The sequence below is a fragment of the Varroa destructor genome, unplaced genomic scaffold (assembly GCF_002443255.2).
Source record: "Varroa destructor unplaced genomic scaffold, Vdes_3.0 BEIS01000002.1, whole genome shotgun sequence".
Taxonomy (NCBI): domain Eukaryota; kingdom Metazoa; phylum Arthropoda; class Arachnida; order Mesostigmata; family Varroidae; genus Varroa; species Varroa destructor.
This window is the reverse complement of record NW_019211455.1, coordinates 59,665,083-59,683,348: the sequence shown is the minus strand read 5'-3', so window position 1 is coordinate 59,683,348 and position 18,266 is coordinate 59,665,083. Positions and strand designations below refer to the sequence as shown.

At 36.5% G+C, this 18,266-nt stretch overlaps 1 long non-coding RNA gene across 3 annotated transcripts; it reads right to left on the bottom strand.

The window, feature by feature from the left end:
* Nucleotides 1–99: 99 nt before the first annotated feature.
* LOC147758085 (uncharacterized) lies at nt 100–17,595 on the bottom strand. 3 transcript variants are annotated; one of them, XR_015321064.1, is made up of 4 exons: nt 17,052–17,595; nt 5,341–8,168; nt 2,431–2,472; nt 100–1,617 (listed from the first exon to the last, which is right to left on the bottom strand). It is a non-coding gene; the product is annotated as an uncharacterized LOC147758085 (long non-coding RNA). The 3 variants fall into 3 exon arrangements; XR_015321065.1 differs by lacking the exon at nt 17,052–17,595 and adding an exon at nt 10,285–12,049; XR_015321063.1 differs by lacking the exons at nt 100–1,617; nt 2,431–2,472 and adding an exon at nt 8,441–8,532 and having other exon boundaries at nt 7,620–8,168.
* Between the last annotated feature and the right edge of the window lie 671 nt (nt 17,596–18,266).

The window sequence follows — 18,266 nt, the reverse complement described above, 5'->3', positions numbered from 1 at the left end:
CCTGATCTGCTCTCTAAAGTGTATGTATATATATATATATATATATATATATATATATATATATATATATATATATATATATATATCAATTTACACTGTGTAGTATGCACACCAATTTTGGCTCACCTCTAACAAGCAGGCGGAGTGGTGTGCAACAAAACTGCGTCTGACTCGATCAGGTGAATTTCTATTTCTTTGAACTTCAAACTGTGAGTTACAGAGATGGTTTCAAGTATAGAAGAAATAAATGTTAGGTATATGTACGAAAGTTTGGTTCATCTGTACAAGAGTGAGCAATGCGACCGCAGACTTCTAAAATCTGTATAAATGCGTCGCTTCTTTAATAACTATTAACATGGGGAAAATAAACCGCTATTCATGAAATTTAAATACAGTTTAAGGGACATTTTGAGTTGCTTTACAGTTTTTATTAACTTTTAGGGCCTAGAAATCAACGCGGTTAGATAAGAATCATTTTCGAGTAATTTGGTTCCAAACTTTGCGAATACTACCATTTTGACTTAAGACAAAAATGAAACGCGGTGAGAAAAAGGCGAGCAAGAACCCCCTCGCAGTCAAGTTTCTCACTACATAGTTGCTAAGTAGGCCAAAATATCTGAAATGACCAGGCGCTCGACTGCTCTTGAAAGACACGGTATGTGACGATAACTTTCGTTGCTATTAGATTATACGGTTGACTTGTACTACTGATATTACTGTAATCTAACCTCGCAATTCAAGAGGGAGTAGCACACACTAGTCGACATTTTTATTTTTATTTAATTTTGTGCTCGTCCTTATATATATATATATATATATATATATATATATATGAACTTAAAAATAGCTGACGGTACATGCCCCTATTCAATTAACGTAATAGAAAAGCTGAGGGATAACGCTCTTGCTAGGCACGCAACATTCGTGTGAGTTTATGTGTTCATGCTATCAAACTTACTGCAGACAAGAACTTTCAGTCTCAAACTCTTTTGTCCAAGCTGTTTCTATAACTATTCGCCACGCCAAACAATAAAAATACTCTCATAGTCTTTTGTGAACAGTATTTTGAACAATACAAACAGTATTTTGATTGAAGAGGGAGTAACATTATATTAAAGATGCATAAGTACTGTTGCGTTTTCATTGAATGTTTTCATCCCCTTCATACCTCCCCATTATTCGTTTGTTTTTATCTACTACTTAAAAGTGTTTTCTTTACTACATAAAGCCATTGAAGTGCCATTTTGCAGTTAATGGAATTTCAAGGTTACCATGATTTGCTAGTACACAACGTCTTATACATTGAGAGATGCTTAAGAGAGACAAGACACTCAACAATGAATTGTATGCTGCGCCGTTGCATCGGGTAAACGTGGCTATCAAAAAACAAATATTCCATAGGCAAGGCAAAGGCGTGTTTCTCCGTCACAATGTCAACCCATACGCGGTAAAGGTCATTAAATTTCTGCGACAACTTGAATAAGAGTTCTTCCGCACCCACTATATTCTCCAGACTTCACGCGGGATTTTTCAATTGCTGGTGAATAAAACAAATGATGGACATTAGCAATAAAAGGGGTCTCAAAAACTAGATGTGCGAGATCCTTAACACCAAATCTGAAAATAATTCCAGGCAACAATGGACAAATAAATTAACTGAAAAGGGAGATGGAAAAATCATAAAGAATAATAACAAATAGAAAATACATTAATATATTATTAAAATACGAATGAAACGCTGAGCTTTTTAATCTATCTATAAATCTAGTACATGTTAGATGGCCGTCGACATTTTGAATGTTTATTTAGGACAAGACCCATTAAAACGATCAGATCTTCAAAAATATGAATAGATAAGAACATTTAATTATCTCAGTCGTGTTCAAAACTTCATCGATAAAAAAAACTCGTTTTATTCTCGGCAAAAACAAAGGTTAGGTATTTGCCAAGTTGTCTATTAAAACACTACAAGGGAGGCCTCTAAAAACAATTTATATGTGAGTGAACGGTGATTCGAGTATTCAAGATTCGATTTTAAAGAGTTCTCTTGTTATCTCGATGCTTCCCGACTTTTTTATCGTCAATTTTTCACTTTTGTGACTAAAAAACTGTGTGGCTTCTGTATTCCAAATCTGCCTAAAAGAAATCCTCAGTAACATTGAGGATTGAAATTGCCCCTAGACGTTAAATATCATCTATCTTTTGTTAGTTACTTTCATAAATAGACGCCATTTTAATACATTTATGTCTTACATACTGTGTATGTAAAATATTGACACACATTATATGGCCTTTATCCTAAGGAAAGACACCATTCATAGCAAATTCACGCCTGTATATTTTACCTAAATTTCAAATGAGGTCTTCTGCAAGGAGGGCTGGACGAAACAACAAAGGTTGAACCAAAATAGTAAGGTTACACTTGCTTACCTTGTGGCAACTGTCTAGAGGCGTAATTCACCGGGAAACAACCTGGAAAGGAAAGCCCACGGATGGTAGGCGCAATATGTTAATAGCAGCCGGTTGTCAGTCACTGTTCAACCCTTTTGTCGCCATTACATAACTAGATTCTCATTATGGGTTAACAGTAACGCTATGTAAGTTAGTTCTTTCACAACCGTGAACGGTTAACTTAAAGCATATCATTTTCACGAGATTTATAACTGATGTTGAAAAAAGTTTACTTTTTTCGCCAGGAGGATATTTTGAAGATTAAATGATATTTCACAGCTCCAACAGACTTTGAATATAATGGGAGAATTATATTTTAAAACGTACAAGCAGGGCTACAAGATCGCTTTAAAACTTACCATTAAATATATTTACAAGTAAACCTAAGAGCGTTGTTCAATGCCTTAATTTTTGAAGCTCCAATAAACATTCATTTAAATGAGCCTTTTGAATGCATATTTTAAGGGTCACACATTCCTAGATACCCGTAACAACTTTTTTGCTAAGATCCAGCCTCAGTTTACAAATACATGGAGGAGATTATATGTCCATCTACCGATCTAGGCTGGAACGTTTTTTTACCATACTGGTCGATAGGCTTTAAGCAGCAAGCTCCGCTCTATAAAAATGGTATGCCAGAAATAAAAATAAGGTGTATTTCAATGCAACATACCATGGTATGCTATAAATAAACCCTGTAGATCTATTTTTTAGTGCCAGTTCAATACCATACTATTTTTTTTCATCATGATAGTTCTAATGTATTTAAATTTGCTACAATAAATTATACACTAGTGTAAGTGTATGTGCTCAAAGCGGATTAGCTATAAAAATGAAAACCAGTAAGGTACTCAAGGATCGGCATATATTCCTGAATACCTAGCGGGAGCTCCCTCATAGGCACGTGGTAAAGTCCTGTGAAACTGTTGTGACATGCTGGCTATCTTGAAAAATGTTCGCATATTTTCTTCTTATTATACCTTCTCAGTTGGTCAATCTATACACTATCGCTTTTCGCGCCTACAATATGCCATAGGTTCTACGTAGCTCTATGTGTTTACTTCCACAATTTACAGGGTTCAGTTATTTACTGATGTCAACTTATTTTACACCGATCTTTGAGTCGTGTCAGATTTAAGGTTTAGTAGACCTATGACAATGCAGGTAATAATATGATAGAACAGTCGATTCGCAACTAGATGGGCTTCCATTAAATTCGGTATTTAGTATTTCAATATACAGAAACGCGCCTAGATAATGGAAGTAGACGTGCTTCATCTAAACACACAGTGTCACAATAACAGCTTATAAGCTGGCAAAGTGGACTTTGCAGTAACTGATAAGACGCATTTTACATATAAGTATAACTATAGTGAATAAGCTCATCATCTTATAATTGACATAGCACCTGATTATTATATTTAACATGTATCTGCTGACATAAATTTTAAGGTGTATGCTGTAACAAGGGCATGTTCAATTCTCACGATTTTACTATGTTCTAAGCACATATGCGATCACTACTTCAGCAACTGCATCGTAACACTGGCTCCTAAAGTTCTGTAGGTAATTTACGGAAGATCTGTTATATCGACACCTTGTAATGTGTTACTCGTATAGGATTTAGGAACTATTTATATACGAGAACAACCTCAAAATTCATTGTCCATTGGTAGGGTACTGATGATACTAGGGTTAAGAGATAGCTTTATATTTGTTACTAACTCGAGAGTATACAGAATTCATTTCTAGGATATTATATGTGGATCGTAAACGGCTCCTTAACTGCTTAGCTTAATCATACATAAAATGCAGTATAATAAGTTATTTTATGTGCCAGTTTATATTATTCCTAAAGATGTCTACTTTTGTTTTATGTCGTCCTGCCATATTCTAATGTTATTTAAGCCATTTTATAACGAAAAAATTTTCCTCGATTGCCTGGTGGCGATAGGCTGCCAGTCACTGGGCGTTCTTCGTAGACTGCACGAAGAACTCCCAAGATAGAAACCGTAAGAACTACAACAAAAATTACCCGAAGGAGGCAAAACGGCATCATTTACAAAAGCGCAAAGATGCATACTGATAGTAGTAATACACACATGCAAAATTTAAGACCCTTTTTTAAAATCGACAATGTTGCACAGCTGATGAACGTCTGAGGAGAGTTTCTCTCTACTGTACTCTGTAATTTCAGTCCCTAGCGAAGACGGAATTGTCCATAACTTTAACAGTTTAAAATTAAATCAATTCTCTGTAATATGTCTGAGCGTAACTTAGCGAGTGTAGTATGTATTACTATTAATTTACTCACGGTTACTGTAAAGAACGATCCACAAATTTAGAGAAAGTATCTTCGGAGATCATTTCTCCTCCCCGAATCAAAAAAATCTTAAAGCGAATGGCAGCTATATCGATTAAACGCGTCCGCCAAAATCTTTTGATCAGCACACGCAAGCATATCATCGCAGTATGCTGCGATTTGTAAACGAAAACATCAATTTTGTCTCAGTTCTGGCGAATTATATATTATATAATCTATCATGTGGAGAACAGAGACACTCCTTATCCAGCTGCAACTCATTCTGGCAAAGCACTGCCATCTCAGTTACTCTTATGTGTGTGCGACCTCATACATGCCCGCCAGCTGTAGTCAATGGCATATTTGTTCACTGTCCGTTCAAGGACGTCTAAAACTTTGGCCCTAAAAATACTGTTCAATTCTAATTTGCACACATTAGAAATCTATAAGTAGGTAGCAAACCATAATTGGCGTACTTGGATTTCATACAAACAAAACCACATAGTCAGATTAAATCAGTTATGTCGAAATTTTTGTAAAAATCCCAAAAAAGCGCCCAAAATTAGTAAATATTTATCTAGACTTACCTTTAGATCAGCCCGTGTCGAAGTTCCACAATAGTTGGATGTGCCTGAAAACTCTAAGCGCATCTGCATAAACTGAACACACAGTACAACTTCGATGCTATTTAACTTGAGTAGCTTTGATACCGAAAGGCTTTTATGAGGGAAACCTCCGTTAGATCGTATCACTCACGAAGGTACTTTAGAAATGGAGGAAGCTTTAGTTCAAACTGATTCTTAAGTCCTGTGTAATCGTTCCGCGAAAATGTTTATACTACATGACGAAAGACATAGGCTTATATATGTTTCCAAAGGCTGCACATGAAAAATGCGTTCTTTATTATTTCAGTCAAAATGAAACAGAAGTACGTCCGATTAAGCTTCGTTCAATTTCTAAATTACAACAACTCTTTATACAACAATTTATTGGAGCACGCCCCAATAACATTAGGTTAGACATGGAAGTCTGCTTAATAGCTTAATGGTAAATTTAATCTCCTGCTAAGGACACGTTGTGGCCTAATTTCAAACTTGCGTATAGACACACTTCGTTTCGTGCCGGGAGCCAGCCGTCTGATGGAATACCTAACAGCGACCCTGGATATAGAACTCGACGCATAAAGAGATTAGCCATGGGACGGTTTGTGTAGATCATTGGATCTGGTCGACGCAGCCGGTTCAGTGCAAGGTAGGTTCTAAGCTAAAGTATTGACGACGACTGCCTTAAATATCAAAGGAATTTTTGCACAGCATATTAGCCAAAAATAAAACAGACACTTTTATTGATGGTTACATATGTATCATACTAACAAAGTCAATAATAAGGTAATAGCAGTCAACAGTACACAGTAAGTATGCCTAACGATAATACAAAATCTCATAGAATAGGTGAAATTAGCTATAACTTTTATTATTTGTTATCTGTTCTTTTGTTACCTGAATTGAAATTCGTAGTTGTTACCATGCGTTGAAAAGGCGATTGGTAACGTACATTATGCGTATTTTTTTTCGAGAAATAACAGATAACGAAATTAGGTGTAACAACGTAAACGTTGAATACACAGTTAATGAGAGAATTCCGGAGTGCCAAATCCAGGGTATAAGTAATTAGGGGGAATATATTCAGAAGCAAATTCCTGATGAAAAATGATTAAAAATTACGCATTAAATGCTTTGGGTTGTATTAACTTTGTATATTTATGTTCCATCAAGGAAGCAGCTATTCTCGTCAGTTATCATATGTTTGAATAATGTTGCTTCTCTAGCTAAATGATGTGTGCGGCCAGCAACTTATTGTCGTAAACTAAGCATAACATTATGTATTTCAGTTTCTCGGGAAACGGAACGTTCAAATACTAACCATGAGAAAAACAGATCTATACTTAAAATTGTTGCGATTATATTCCGTCGAGTTTACGAGCACTGGATAAATGCAGATATTATGAGGATCACTTACAGAAACGTAGGGAAAATTTCTCCCAGCGGTAGTCTTACCTAACGGCACGGGACCGAGTCTACTAAGGTGTGACGCCTGGAACATGGTTCTATTCCAATAGAAAAACCCAATACAGCGCCGGTGGTATTGTGCTGTGCATCTTATCGAGGATCTTAGGCAAGACTAGACGAAGGAAGATGCCAATAAATCTGGGTGCTTTCAAATTAATGGGTTACGAAGCGAATATTACAGATTAAAAGATGGTCAACTCTGGATAAGCATCGCATAGGAATACATGGAGCACTTTTGCCACCGATTCTCTTTCGAGATCATTCCAATTTGCATAATTTCCTAGTGGTTTTTATAAAAGCACTTTTTATTAGAACATAATACGGGCAAATCTACATGCGAATTTAAGACATTTGGGAGTATATCGGAGGCTGATCTTCATGAGGAATATATAATAACTGTACAGTATATGATTATTTTATCACAGTACCCAACAATATTAGAATATGTCTTAATGAGGGGCTAAAATAGTATGCACTAAAATAACCGAATACCGTCTGGCCAAGTTTCAAGAATCTATTACATGTGTCTTATGGTATGCATTATTTTTGCTGATGTGCCCCAATCAGTGCGTGATATGAGTTTCAAGCAAATGGTGCATTTACACCTTTTTTGATAAGGAAGAAGAGATGTTACAGGTGTAGGGCACCTTTGCATAGTTTTTGGAATTTCATTAGTACTTCTGTAGTCTGTAAAAGTACCTAGTTGAAATTTGTATCTTAACAGCTGATTAACAAGCTTGCAGACTCAAATAAAGCTTATGCCGCATCAAGATAAATTTTCATGCTAATGTATGTACATATATATATATATATATATATATATATTGGAATGAAAAAATCTAGGTAGCTTTACTAACAGATTTAAAATGCGTACCGTCCTATTGATGACAAAATATTCAGATCACCGTAAAATCCAAATGCGATTTTCCCCGATCAAGTCAAAGAAGAATATCACCTACTTTCACTCTTCCCGTAGTCGCAACAAAATGTCGACGTGTCGCAGGTAGACAACCACGCAAGCGAACGCAACAAGACCATATCAAAAACCATTGTGGGTTTTCGTCCAATTGATCTCCGCCTGTTAGAACCGCCAGTATCACAACGGCTGCTATTGTTGTAGCAGTTACTATGTAAACATCGCCGTCTTTTACGCTATGAACAATGTAGAAATATAAAAGTTCAAAACAGCGTCGGTCCAAGTGACGTCTTGAACTGATGGTTTCAGAAGAGACCGTAGAAGAAGCCACGAGGAACGGACAGGAAGCCACCTTCACCTTTGTTGTCTCGTGCCACCACCAATTCTCGATCAAACTGATCGAAGTGATCAATACTGTCGACTTTGCAACCTATATGAAATGAATGAACGAAATAAATAGCTGTCATAATGGTTGGCAAATTGCCGATTATCTTAAATCTTATAAGGTTCTCTATTGGCTATACTTGTATGTGAACTTAATCTACTTAATACTTACGACATATTGTTTAACATGATTAAGCTAGGCTCAGACGTATGATACATAAATAAGTTGGTTGGGTCGGAAGTCGACCCCATCAAAATTAAATAACAGGATAGTATAATCCGGGTGAGTTTTATCATAAGCCAAACAACATTCCTTACGTCCGATCCATGGTAGAAGAATTGGAACAGCAACCAAGCGTTTTTTCAAAAGTAACTTAGTTGACTTCGATAACCACACAAGATGAGAACTTCTAAAAATGCAAAAATGTCTCTCGTAATTCCTCTATGCTTATATACCTTTAAAAAAATATGTGGCCGTAAACTAAAATATGTATTTAGTTGACCCTCGGCTGTTAAAATCGTATGATGCATGTTCGGAATTATCTACCGCATTGCTTCAAAAACCTGTGAGATGAGCGTTATTAAAGTTCCTTGGATTATTCAACAATCGACATATTATCTAATAAGCGTGCTTGGAAACATACTAGCTACTGTAGTTTTTAAATATATTGCCGCACGGGTACCGTGGTAATGTGCTTTGTCTTAACCTGAAAAACACGGAAGTGGTCTAGGTTTGAATCTTGGCGTAAACACATTTCGATTCTTCAGTAAGAATGCGGGCAATGGGAAAGACGATTGATCTGGTATTCTCTTCTCCTGCTTAGTTACTTTAAATTACTTGTGTTAACCTCCATAAGTCAGTTCTCATAAAATCCAGATAGCTGTTCTTTATTTTGCTCTTTTAGATAATTTTTTGTTATTAAGCGTTTTTACGTCTCTGGAACTTGTGTAGGATTTATGCATTTGCCACTTCTCGATCGAAAAAAATCATTATTCGGAATATTTTAGTTAGCCTCGTTATATACAACATTTAATTTTGTTTAATATTGACATTTCTAGTATCGGAAGCATTTACATATACATGTATTGCTGAAACTTCGATCGAAACTGGTTCATGAAATAACATACTACGCAAAATTCTTTCGCGCCTTTAACTTTGGGGTCATTATGCGGTTTGCCAGAACAAAGCAAATTTATGTTTGGCTTTATTAATGCAGTCGTTAGAAACAATATCGATTGTACTAGGTGACCAGCCAAGCTTGTATAGACCCGACCCTATCAACACTTGATGAAAAAAAGACAAAGAGTAGGACTGTTTGCCGATAAGTCTGAATTGGCTGAATTAGATACTGAGTGTAGTAAGATACTAATATAGAATTCTTACGTGTTTAGATTAGACATATGATTGAGCCTTATTAAATGTGACGTTTGGTTATATTTACTATAATGCACTACAACTTAAAATCGGCAGAAATCCATAGAGAAACAGCTCCGATATGCAGTAGTTATTATTCTTCTCTTATTTATGGAAGGTTGGCACAACTTGATTGGGGTAGTGGTGGAGTTGCTGGACACCGGCCTATATATATTAGACAAAATAAAAATCCAGCTCGTGAAACTGTTCTATTTTCTCAATTCGTAAATCCAAGTTTGCACTTCTGCGAACGAAATGCGATATGAATAGTGAAAAAAAATAGATGACATGGTTTGATGAGTAACTTTTGCTGAAAACAGACAGCTTTTCTGTTTCCTATTTCTATTTAAAAGACATTTAAGCATAATAGATACTCAGTCTGAAATATCACTGAATGGTAATGTCGACTGCAAATTTCAAAACATCAAAAAGAGTTAGGTATCTTATATCCGTTACATACGTAATAAATCAGACCACTCCTATTAGATCAAGATAAAACGCTTGCCATGGATCTTATGGTCGTGAATAAAGCTGTATAAACTAGTACGAACCTATGAACTTCAAGCCCGTCCTGGATAATTTGTATCATTAATATTTGGTGTCTCTTCTTCTCTACCTCGAAATGGAAATCATTTTGCAGCTCAAAAATGATAAATAGGCAATTTTCTAAGTTATCCTGCCTCTAATTTTACTGTCGACTAAAGTAAGTGCTGGTCCTGGTTGTTTCGAAACAGTTCCTTTTGCATACCATGTGGGCACTTGTCATATCCTGGCTGCCATGCATTCGAAAGCCGTTGAGTCGTGCAGATCCTTGTATAAATAATCCAGACAACTTAAGAGCAAAACAATAACGAGCAAACTAAGGATTCGCTAATGCCCAACATATGGCCAAAAAAGACCCGAAAGAGCCAATTCAGGTAGTTATGGCAATCGAGTCGTCTTTACTGTAGTTTTATCGAAACCGAAACGATAGTGTCGGGTCACGACTCGACATAGAATAACTTGTACAGAAAGAGAGTATGAAAAAAATGTTAATGTCTGTGTGTATGTGCGCCTATGCAACTTATATAGCACAACGGTCGAAGCATAATACAGGAACGGGAATAACACCGAGGAGAAAAAAAGAAGGGCTTAATAAAAAGAGAGTGATTGGCAAGATCCCTTTCGCATCGTGTTACAAGTAAATTGAACCTTGTATAGAACGCAACCCTTTGACCTGTTGCTGCTTGTTATTTTGTTTGAGTGGGATTCGTGTGATTCATTTGATACTTAGTATATTTAATTCCGAAAGGCAGCCAAGGATTGTAACCGGGGCTGTCATCATATTTTCATTTTATTTATAATAAAGCCAAAGATGGCATTTGCTTACAGAAAAAGATATATATATATATATATATATATATATATATATCAGCAAAACTTCTATCATGTGCCTTGTTTGACCCTCGGCAGTTATGTGTCAACACGCAAGAGAGAGTGATATACTTGTATTGGACTCGATATTATTATTGTTCTTAATACTTAAAGTCGCCAAGCATCGCTAGTGCTTAAAACGTGATATTACATATTGTTTTCTTTCTCGTTTTCTTTTGCTTGCTCGTTTATTTGTTTCTCTTCTGAGATATAAATTATTTGTTTGATTGATTGCAAGGTGGTTCAAACTAGTTCTCATGTCGCAGCGGTTCATTACGATTATTATATAACTGCTATTAATTTATCTAGGTTTTCTATTTGACATATAGACTTATGCCTGTGGATTGAAAACAACAAGGAGCCATTTTTAGTGATTATTGCACAGTTTTTGATGTTACCGTGCCCTTGTGTCTAGCTTTGCACCAGACTTTCGCTGTTGTTCCATCACAGGCTTGGTTACAGAGTGACCTAAGTGACAATTCATGAGATATCTTGCTTGGAACCTCAAAAAAACAACCCATTATTTCGATACAATTTTCACACTTTTTCCCTTAAACAATGCAGTCACCAACAAACCGTTAACAAAAAGAAGAAATGCGATATATGTATCTAGTGCATGACAAACTTGAACTTGAATCGTAATTTAGTTTGAAGAGTAAGAATTTGCACCGTTTTCATCATGTGCAAAAAGAAGCTAATTTTTATGGTACTCTATATATTAGGCAGCCATTTTCGGCAATATACTAACCTGAGTAAAGCAAACTTGGCGTATTCCACAACTGAAACACTGAGTTATTACCTGTTTTTGTGAATACAATAAACGTAAACACCATTACGTTAAATCTTTTCTCCTAGTAATGCTTGCTTATATTAGGACACAGTGCTACTTTTTATAAGCTCTTTGGCAGTAATATGAGCCTTGATGTCCTAAAGCTAGGTTTTAGAGATATAAACAAGACGGCGTTTTCAGCGAAACACAATTAAGTACCGACGGTTTCTGGCATGAAAGTGCGTATTTTAAGATCGGCTAGCAGCCTTTCGTATTATTTGTCTGCATACTGATCGGCTTACAATCTTCACATATGGTAAGGTAAACGTAGCTGTGACTAATATATCGGTTCAAAGAAAAATAGATTATATAAAATGAAAGCTTAAAAATATTTTTAAATATTTGAATGATGTAATGTTTAGCCTAACTACTTTTAATGTTCATAGACATCGTTTAGAGGCGCTCTGCGGCCTTATCCCCGTTTGAAGATGGAAACGTTTTCCACACAAAAACTCTTAGTACTTCTTCGACACTATGTCTCAGCCTGTCACGTTAAGCAGATAAAATGTTGAAAGTCGAGTGTCGTTTTTACAGGAGAAAAGTTGTTTTCTTCAGATTGCGGTATTTGTTATTTATTTAGTTATATCTTTCAACATCCCACAACATTACGACTGCCTTAGATTCAAGGCAAGGCAAAAAACAAATGTAAAAAGTCATTTATTTATTCGAACAACGTTGTAGAGACATACTTGCAATCCTAACCCATAACTATTAATAACCTATAAGACTGCCCTTTAGTTAAACTTGATAGTATATTAGTGACATTGTGGTTAGTGTAATACAAACGTCATAAGGTGGGTGAAGGATATTATTAACACCGTGTGTTATGCTATTGTGTGTGGGTGTTTTGTTAGGTCCATTAAGCAGAATTGTGACGCTGATAGACAGGGAATTTTCTACTGTGTGACTTAATATTAGCAGAGTACACGGTAGAGAACGTAGTCAGCACTGAGCTCTTTTGCGTAAAATGTCAGGGTGGCTGCTTCACTAATAAGTGAACATTTATATGTTCTGTATATAGGGAAGTAAATGCTGAGGTCAAGTGTTTTTTCACTGAAAAAATGTAAACTCTAAATAACAAGTTGCTCACAGAATATTACACGCGATTATATTCAACTTTAACTTTATTAAACACCGCTAACAACATCATGATTTAGCGAGCGTATTTAATTAACCATTAACCATTACAAATTCTACGGTTCTGCCCTGATTTAATGCTTCCTCTCAAAGTTATCACTACTTTTATAATCAGCAATATCCTGCGATTGTGCATGTTTAGCTTCAACGTTTAGTTTTAGTTTCAACGGCAATGGTTTCCTCCTCGTGAACGGCATTATGTTGAACTAATTTGACAATGTTATGCAGTTAAAATGCATACATGGTATATACCGTTGAGACCTTTTTATGTTTAGCGCGCCACCTTCAAAAAAGAAATGCTCGCATTGTGTTCAGTTGTTCATTATACGAGTTATGTAGTTTTAACACATACCGCCGACTGCACCCCGAGTGAGTTTCCTCTTACAAAAAATACTACAAGCGTTATCGAGGTTGCCACAGCAGTTATATGTTGTAACACCTTACGACAGTGACACGGATGCGCTTTCGCGCCTGTCTTTTTTGTTTTTCAGCTTTGAAAGGTCAACGACAGGGGGTCGTTTGTGTTGTAGTCCGAATTGCATTTTTGGTACGGGCGGAGACCATGCTAACAAAGAAAGCGTTGACGACGAGGACGACTCTTATAGCATCTCGGACGAAGAGAAAATTTTTCCCCCTTAGTCAAACTCAGTAACCTCTTCTTCTTTATCTACTCCCTTTACACAGTGGTGTTAGTGCTGGCCGGATCGACTAGTGGTGGCATTGTGGCTATTTGCATAATACTACGCCAGCAGCAGCAGCAGACTCGTGTAGGGACTGCTTCTTGCTGCTGCCGGCTACCGGTTCTGCTATTGTACGGCTTTTCGGCGTTGCCGGTGGCAGAAACAGGCAAGGGGCCCAACTTGAATATCGGTAGTAAGGATCAGGAGTGGTGGAAGCAGGCGCGAATAAACCTTTCACACCGCCAGAAGAAAATCAAGCAGCGTAAAGCTTGAGCACAGCGCACAGCTGTACATACAGACTTTTCTGTGGCGGCTGATCCTTTCTAGATTCTCCGAGAGGGTAAGTGAGTCGGCAAGCCAAAAAATGTGAATACAAATTGTATATATGAATTTCACTTGAAACGCAGCGCACCTCGATCTGGACCTGAACCTGCTACGACGCTCCAAAAACGACCATTGAAGTAAGCCAATGCATATACATACATGACACATTTTACTACAAAAGCAAGATTACAAATGTACACCAATGAACGTGATGAGACGAAAAGTAAAAAAGACGTTTCAATTATCCCTGTTCATGAAAATTTATTTTACATGTATCCAGCTGCCCAGTGTTCTATAAATCAAGGCCTAATGTGCGTACACACTTACGCATAATTAGACAAGAATTAGGTACAGACAGGATAGTCGTGATCTTTGCTGGCACACTGCCTGTCAGACCTCCAACCAGTACAACACTGTGGATTTAGACTATAGCTAAAAGGTATTCGCTTTTACAAAAAAAAGTAATTTTCAAATCATTGCAGGTTTATTGGATCTTAACTTTTACTTAGTTTCCGTTCTCAGTAATGCACAAGCACACTAATATAAATGATAGCGGAGATTGCTCGAAGAGAATGTGGAAATTTACCATTTTAGTAAACTGAATCCAGTGAATGAATGAAAGAAAAAGGTATGTATTTAAGAGTAGGTTTTACCAAAATAATTTATAAATTAGTCAAAATGCACTTGATAGATGTCTGAAAATATCTGCTTTATTTAGCTTTACAATAGACATGTAAAACCATTTTCACTTTATTATATTAGTCCGCTACATATGTGTTAGTCCTTCGAAATTCGTACTCCTGTACGCGACAACTAGGCTTTAGTTTGGAAGCTTGTCTTGTTGAGCACACAATACGGTGTTCTAGAATATTACAGACTAGCATACAAAATAAGCTTATCACCATGATTATTATTCTATATCTGCCACTTGGACTTTCCGTTTAAGCAAATACTTTCCACGCAGTCAATCGCAAGTGAAAGAGTTGAAAATTTATAAACTTTCCAGGATGCCCCCTGTATTTTTAGGTGGTATACATACGTCGTCTACATGTTGCAGAGTTATGCTTCGTTTTACTTGTTATAGATTTCAAAGTACATAAACATTCGATGACACTATACGACCAGAAAGCGGTGACCAATAAAGATATACTTATCATTTAGTCGATTTGGCGAAGTTCAAAATATGCAGGTGTGTCTCAGTTAGCTCTTTATTTCGAGACTTCTAGCATCAGCGGAATACGGAATCATCGAGTCAGTCAGTTTTCGATATATGCTAGTTTTTTCGTATAATAAAAATATTGTATTATTGTGTAATAAATAATATTATTGCCAAAATTATTAAGTTATTAATTAGAAATTGGCAAACTTAATTAATCGAAAGATTGGCTTACATTACGCCGTTCCGTAAGTTCGCATCATAGTTTTTCTAATTTAGAATTAGAACGATTTTTTGTCCACATAATTTCAATTAGAGTTACATTGGCTGCTATTAGTGGTAACCTTTTCTACCTTTCAGGCAACTAAAGTGGGAGCTGTAAATCCAATTTTTCAAAAGTCAACACTTATTTGCGATAAACTGATCAATAAGGCACCTTTTTACACCTTAAAAAATACAAAAATCTTCCTATTAAAAGAGTTGTGCCAGGATCGGAAAAGGGGATATTTAAAAAAAAAAGTAAAGTCGGCACTATAAGGTAAGTGAGGCGAATTACCCGTATAAACTCTCACAATTTTTGGCAAGTCACTAAAATGTACGAGGCCGAGCGTGTGTCATGATGAAACATAGTTTCTCTTTTGTTGGCCATTGCTGTGCGCCTTTTTGAATGCATTGCCTTAGACTGAAAGTATATGTCTGGTACTCAGCTGAAATAACGGTTTGGTTATTTGAGAGAAGCTCATAGAAAAGCACTCCTTTGCAACCCCCTTCAATGAGCCTTATCACCTGCTTTGGATGCGGTCTGGCTGAATTCCGGGTTTATAAAATCTTGTTTAATATGTTTTAAGAACTACCACGTTTTATCATAATCTGGTCATATCATTATCGTAATCATTTTTCATCACCACAGTCGTCTTTCTAAGAAAATATTTGCCCTTATTCAATCGTGGAAAATATTTGGTTCTGCATACGCAGTTCATCAGATACAAGGATCAGTCAAATTATTACGAACTTATATGTCTACCCGATTGCCGTAACTGCTACTTATTAAATTTCTTGGAGCGGTCAATTTGGATGCTTCTATATTTCTCGCAATCTGGCGAAAGGTCATGGGTGAGTTCTAGCCGAGTGCAGTAGGAATTTCGATCAATCAAAGGCTTAACTTACGCGTGTCTTCAAAGTTAAAATCGCTCCTCGAAACGTATAGATCACTTCCTGAAATAATTATCTATACTATATGGTCCATATACCCCATTAGCTCCTCACGAATTTGAGTTACACTCAGCTCTTTCCGTAAGTTAAACTAAAAAATCAACCTTACACTTTGGATATTTTTATGGTTGGGGTCTTGTACAGCCTAACTGAAAGGTACAATTTAACTAACCACTGCACCAGAAAAAGCGGAAAACTACCTTATAAAGAAAGTATACAGCCAATTTTCTTGCTTTTCACAATCTTGCTTGTGGCGCAAAGTCTTAATCATTCAGAATCTCGCTACGAACGATGGGACAAGCGAATAATAGACCACGCAAAAAGCATTTGATCTGGGTTTGACATCGAACTTATAGACAACATTTTGGAAATAAATTCTCATATCTTAATTAATAAATTACCGGATTAAGAAGTTTTACACAAAGCTGCCTCCGCTGTCCATGTGTCCGTATTACTGTCATATCTATGAGGGTATCCATCACTATTATTTTATATTACATGTAGTGGTTCCAAGCGTTGACTTCAGCAATTAAAGAAATTTCAACAACTACTTTAAAAGACACCAAAAATCAATTTCGCACTGCTTTCAGTTAAGCTTTTTTCAGAATTCATCGGAACTTAACCCATTTTTTGTCTGAAAATCTTTTTTTGGGTCATGTAGTGTTAAAATATTATATTAAAACAATTTCTTTGGTTTTCATATAGAAACTGAACGGGTACGCAGTTGCTCTTGTAGCACAGAACTGATTCGCTAAAAGACTTACAAAACAACGGTTTGCCACATTTTGCACAAAAGCGTAGCTTTCACAGCGTAATGTTCCTTGATTGTAAGTATCCAATTTTGTTTAGATGCCTTATGATACAGACGAACGAACTTCTCTACTGTAGCAGTTTTTCAGAACATATTGTTACAAAACAACTAACGCAAATCGACTATTCGAAACCTATTTCTCAGACACAGCATGATCAAGATTTTGTGCCGTCGTGTTTTACCATGCGCTCATATGCCAGTTGCTTTGGTTCTTGTTGCCTCCATCTTCTTTTAGCAGTTGTGATTCTTCCTTAGCCATTCTCGCTACATGTCTTCAGGGGTGTTCCATTCGTCTTCTAATACTTTTTCTTTTTTCTTCTGCGTTTTCGTCCTCGGAGAACGATCGCAATAACAAATGGAGGAGTGTACGTTTTATGACGTGAGCATTCCAGGCTCGCGCATGGAGTTCCTTGGTTGTATATATATATATATATATATATATATATATATATATATATATATCCATATATATGGGTGTAATGCACAAAGGCAGAAACTGGCATGGAACACAGGCAACAGCAAAGGCGAACTAACGTCGTTGTAGCAGTCGACTAGAAGAAACAACAAAGAACCGATAGGAGAGCAGCAACAGGCAACGCTACGGCCTGTTGTCGTGCCGTGATCGCTTCCGCTGTCCCTGAACTATGAAATCCGCGCGTCAGCTTTTTGAGAGTTGCCGTGAGAAGACCCATGATAACAACGTCTACGGCAAAGTTGCTAGCAACTAAAATAACGAGGACGACAACTATTGTTACATTACGAAAACTCCACCAGTGGAGGGGCTGTACAACAACTATATCTGGTACTCCTTTCTTCTACTGATTCTTATTAAGACATCAGTAAATAAAGGCCTTGTTTGGAATTAACTAAGCGCCCCTTTACTTAAGCCGTGTATGTATATATGTGACAATTATATGAAAATTACTCAAAAATAATAAATATTCCAGTATCTTGGAAGAAATCAATGACAAATTTGTTTATCACAGTTCTCAAAATTCTTGTTTCGGAAATTCTAGGTTGAAGCCCCGTTATAGCCCGACCCAGCCCAGGCGTGTCAAGTAAATTTATATGTACATAACGTCAGCGAGAGATACACATGAATGTAAAGGGTAATGTAATCGCGAGCATGCACAATTGTTATATACCGACTGCAGTACATAACGAGAAG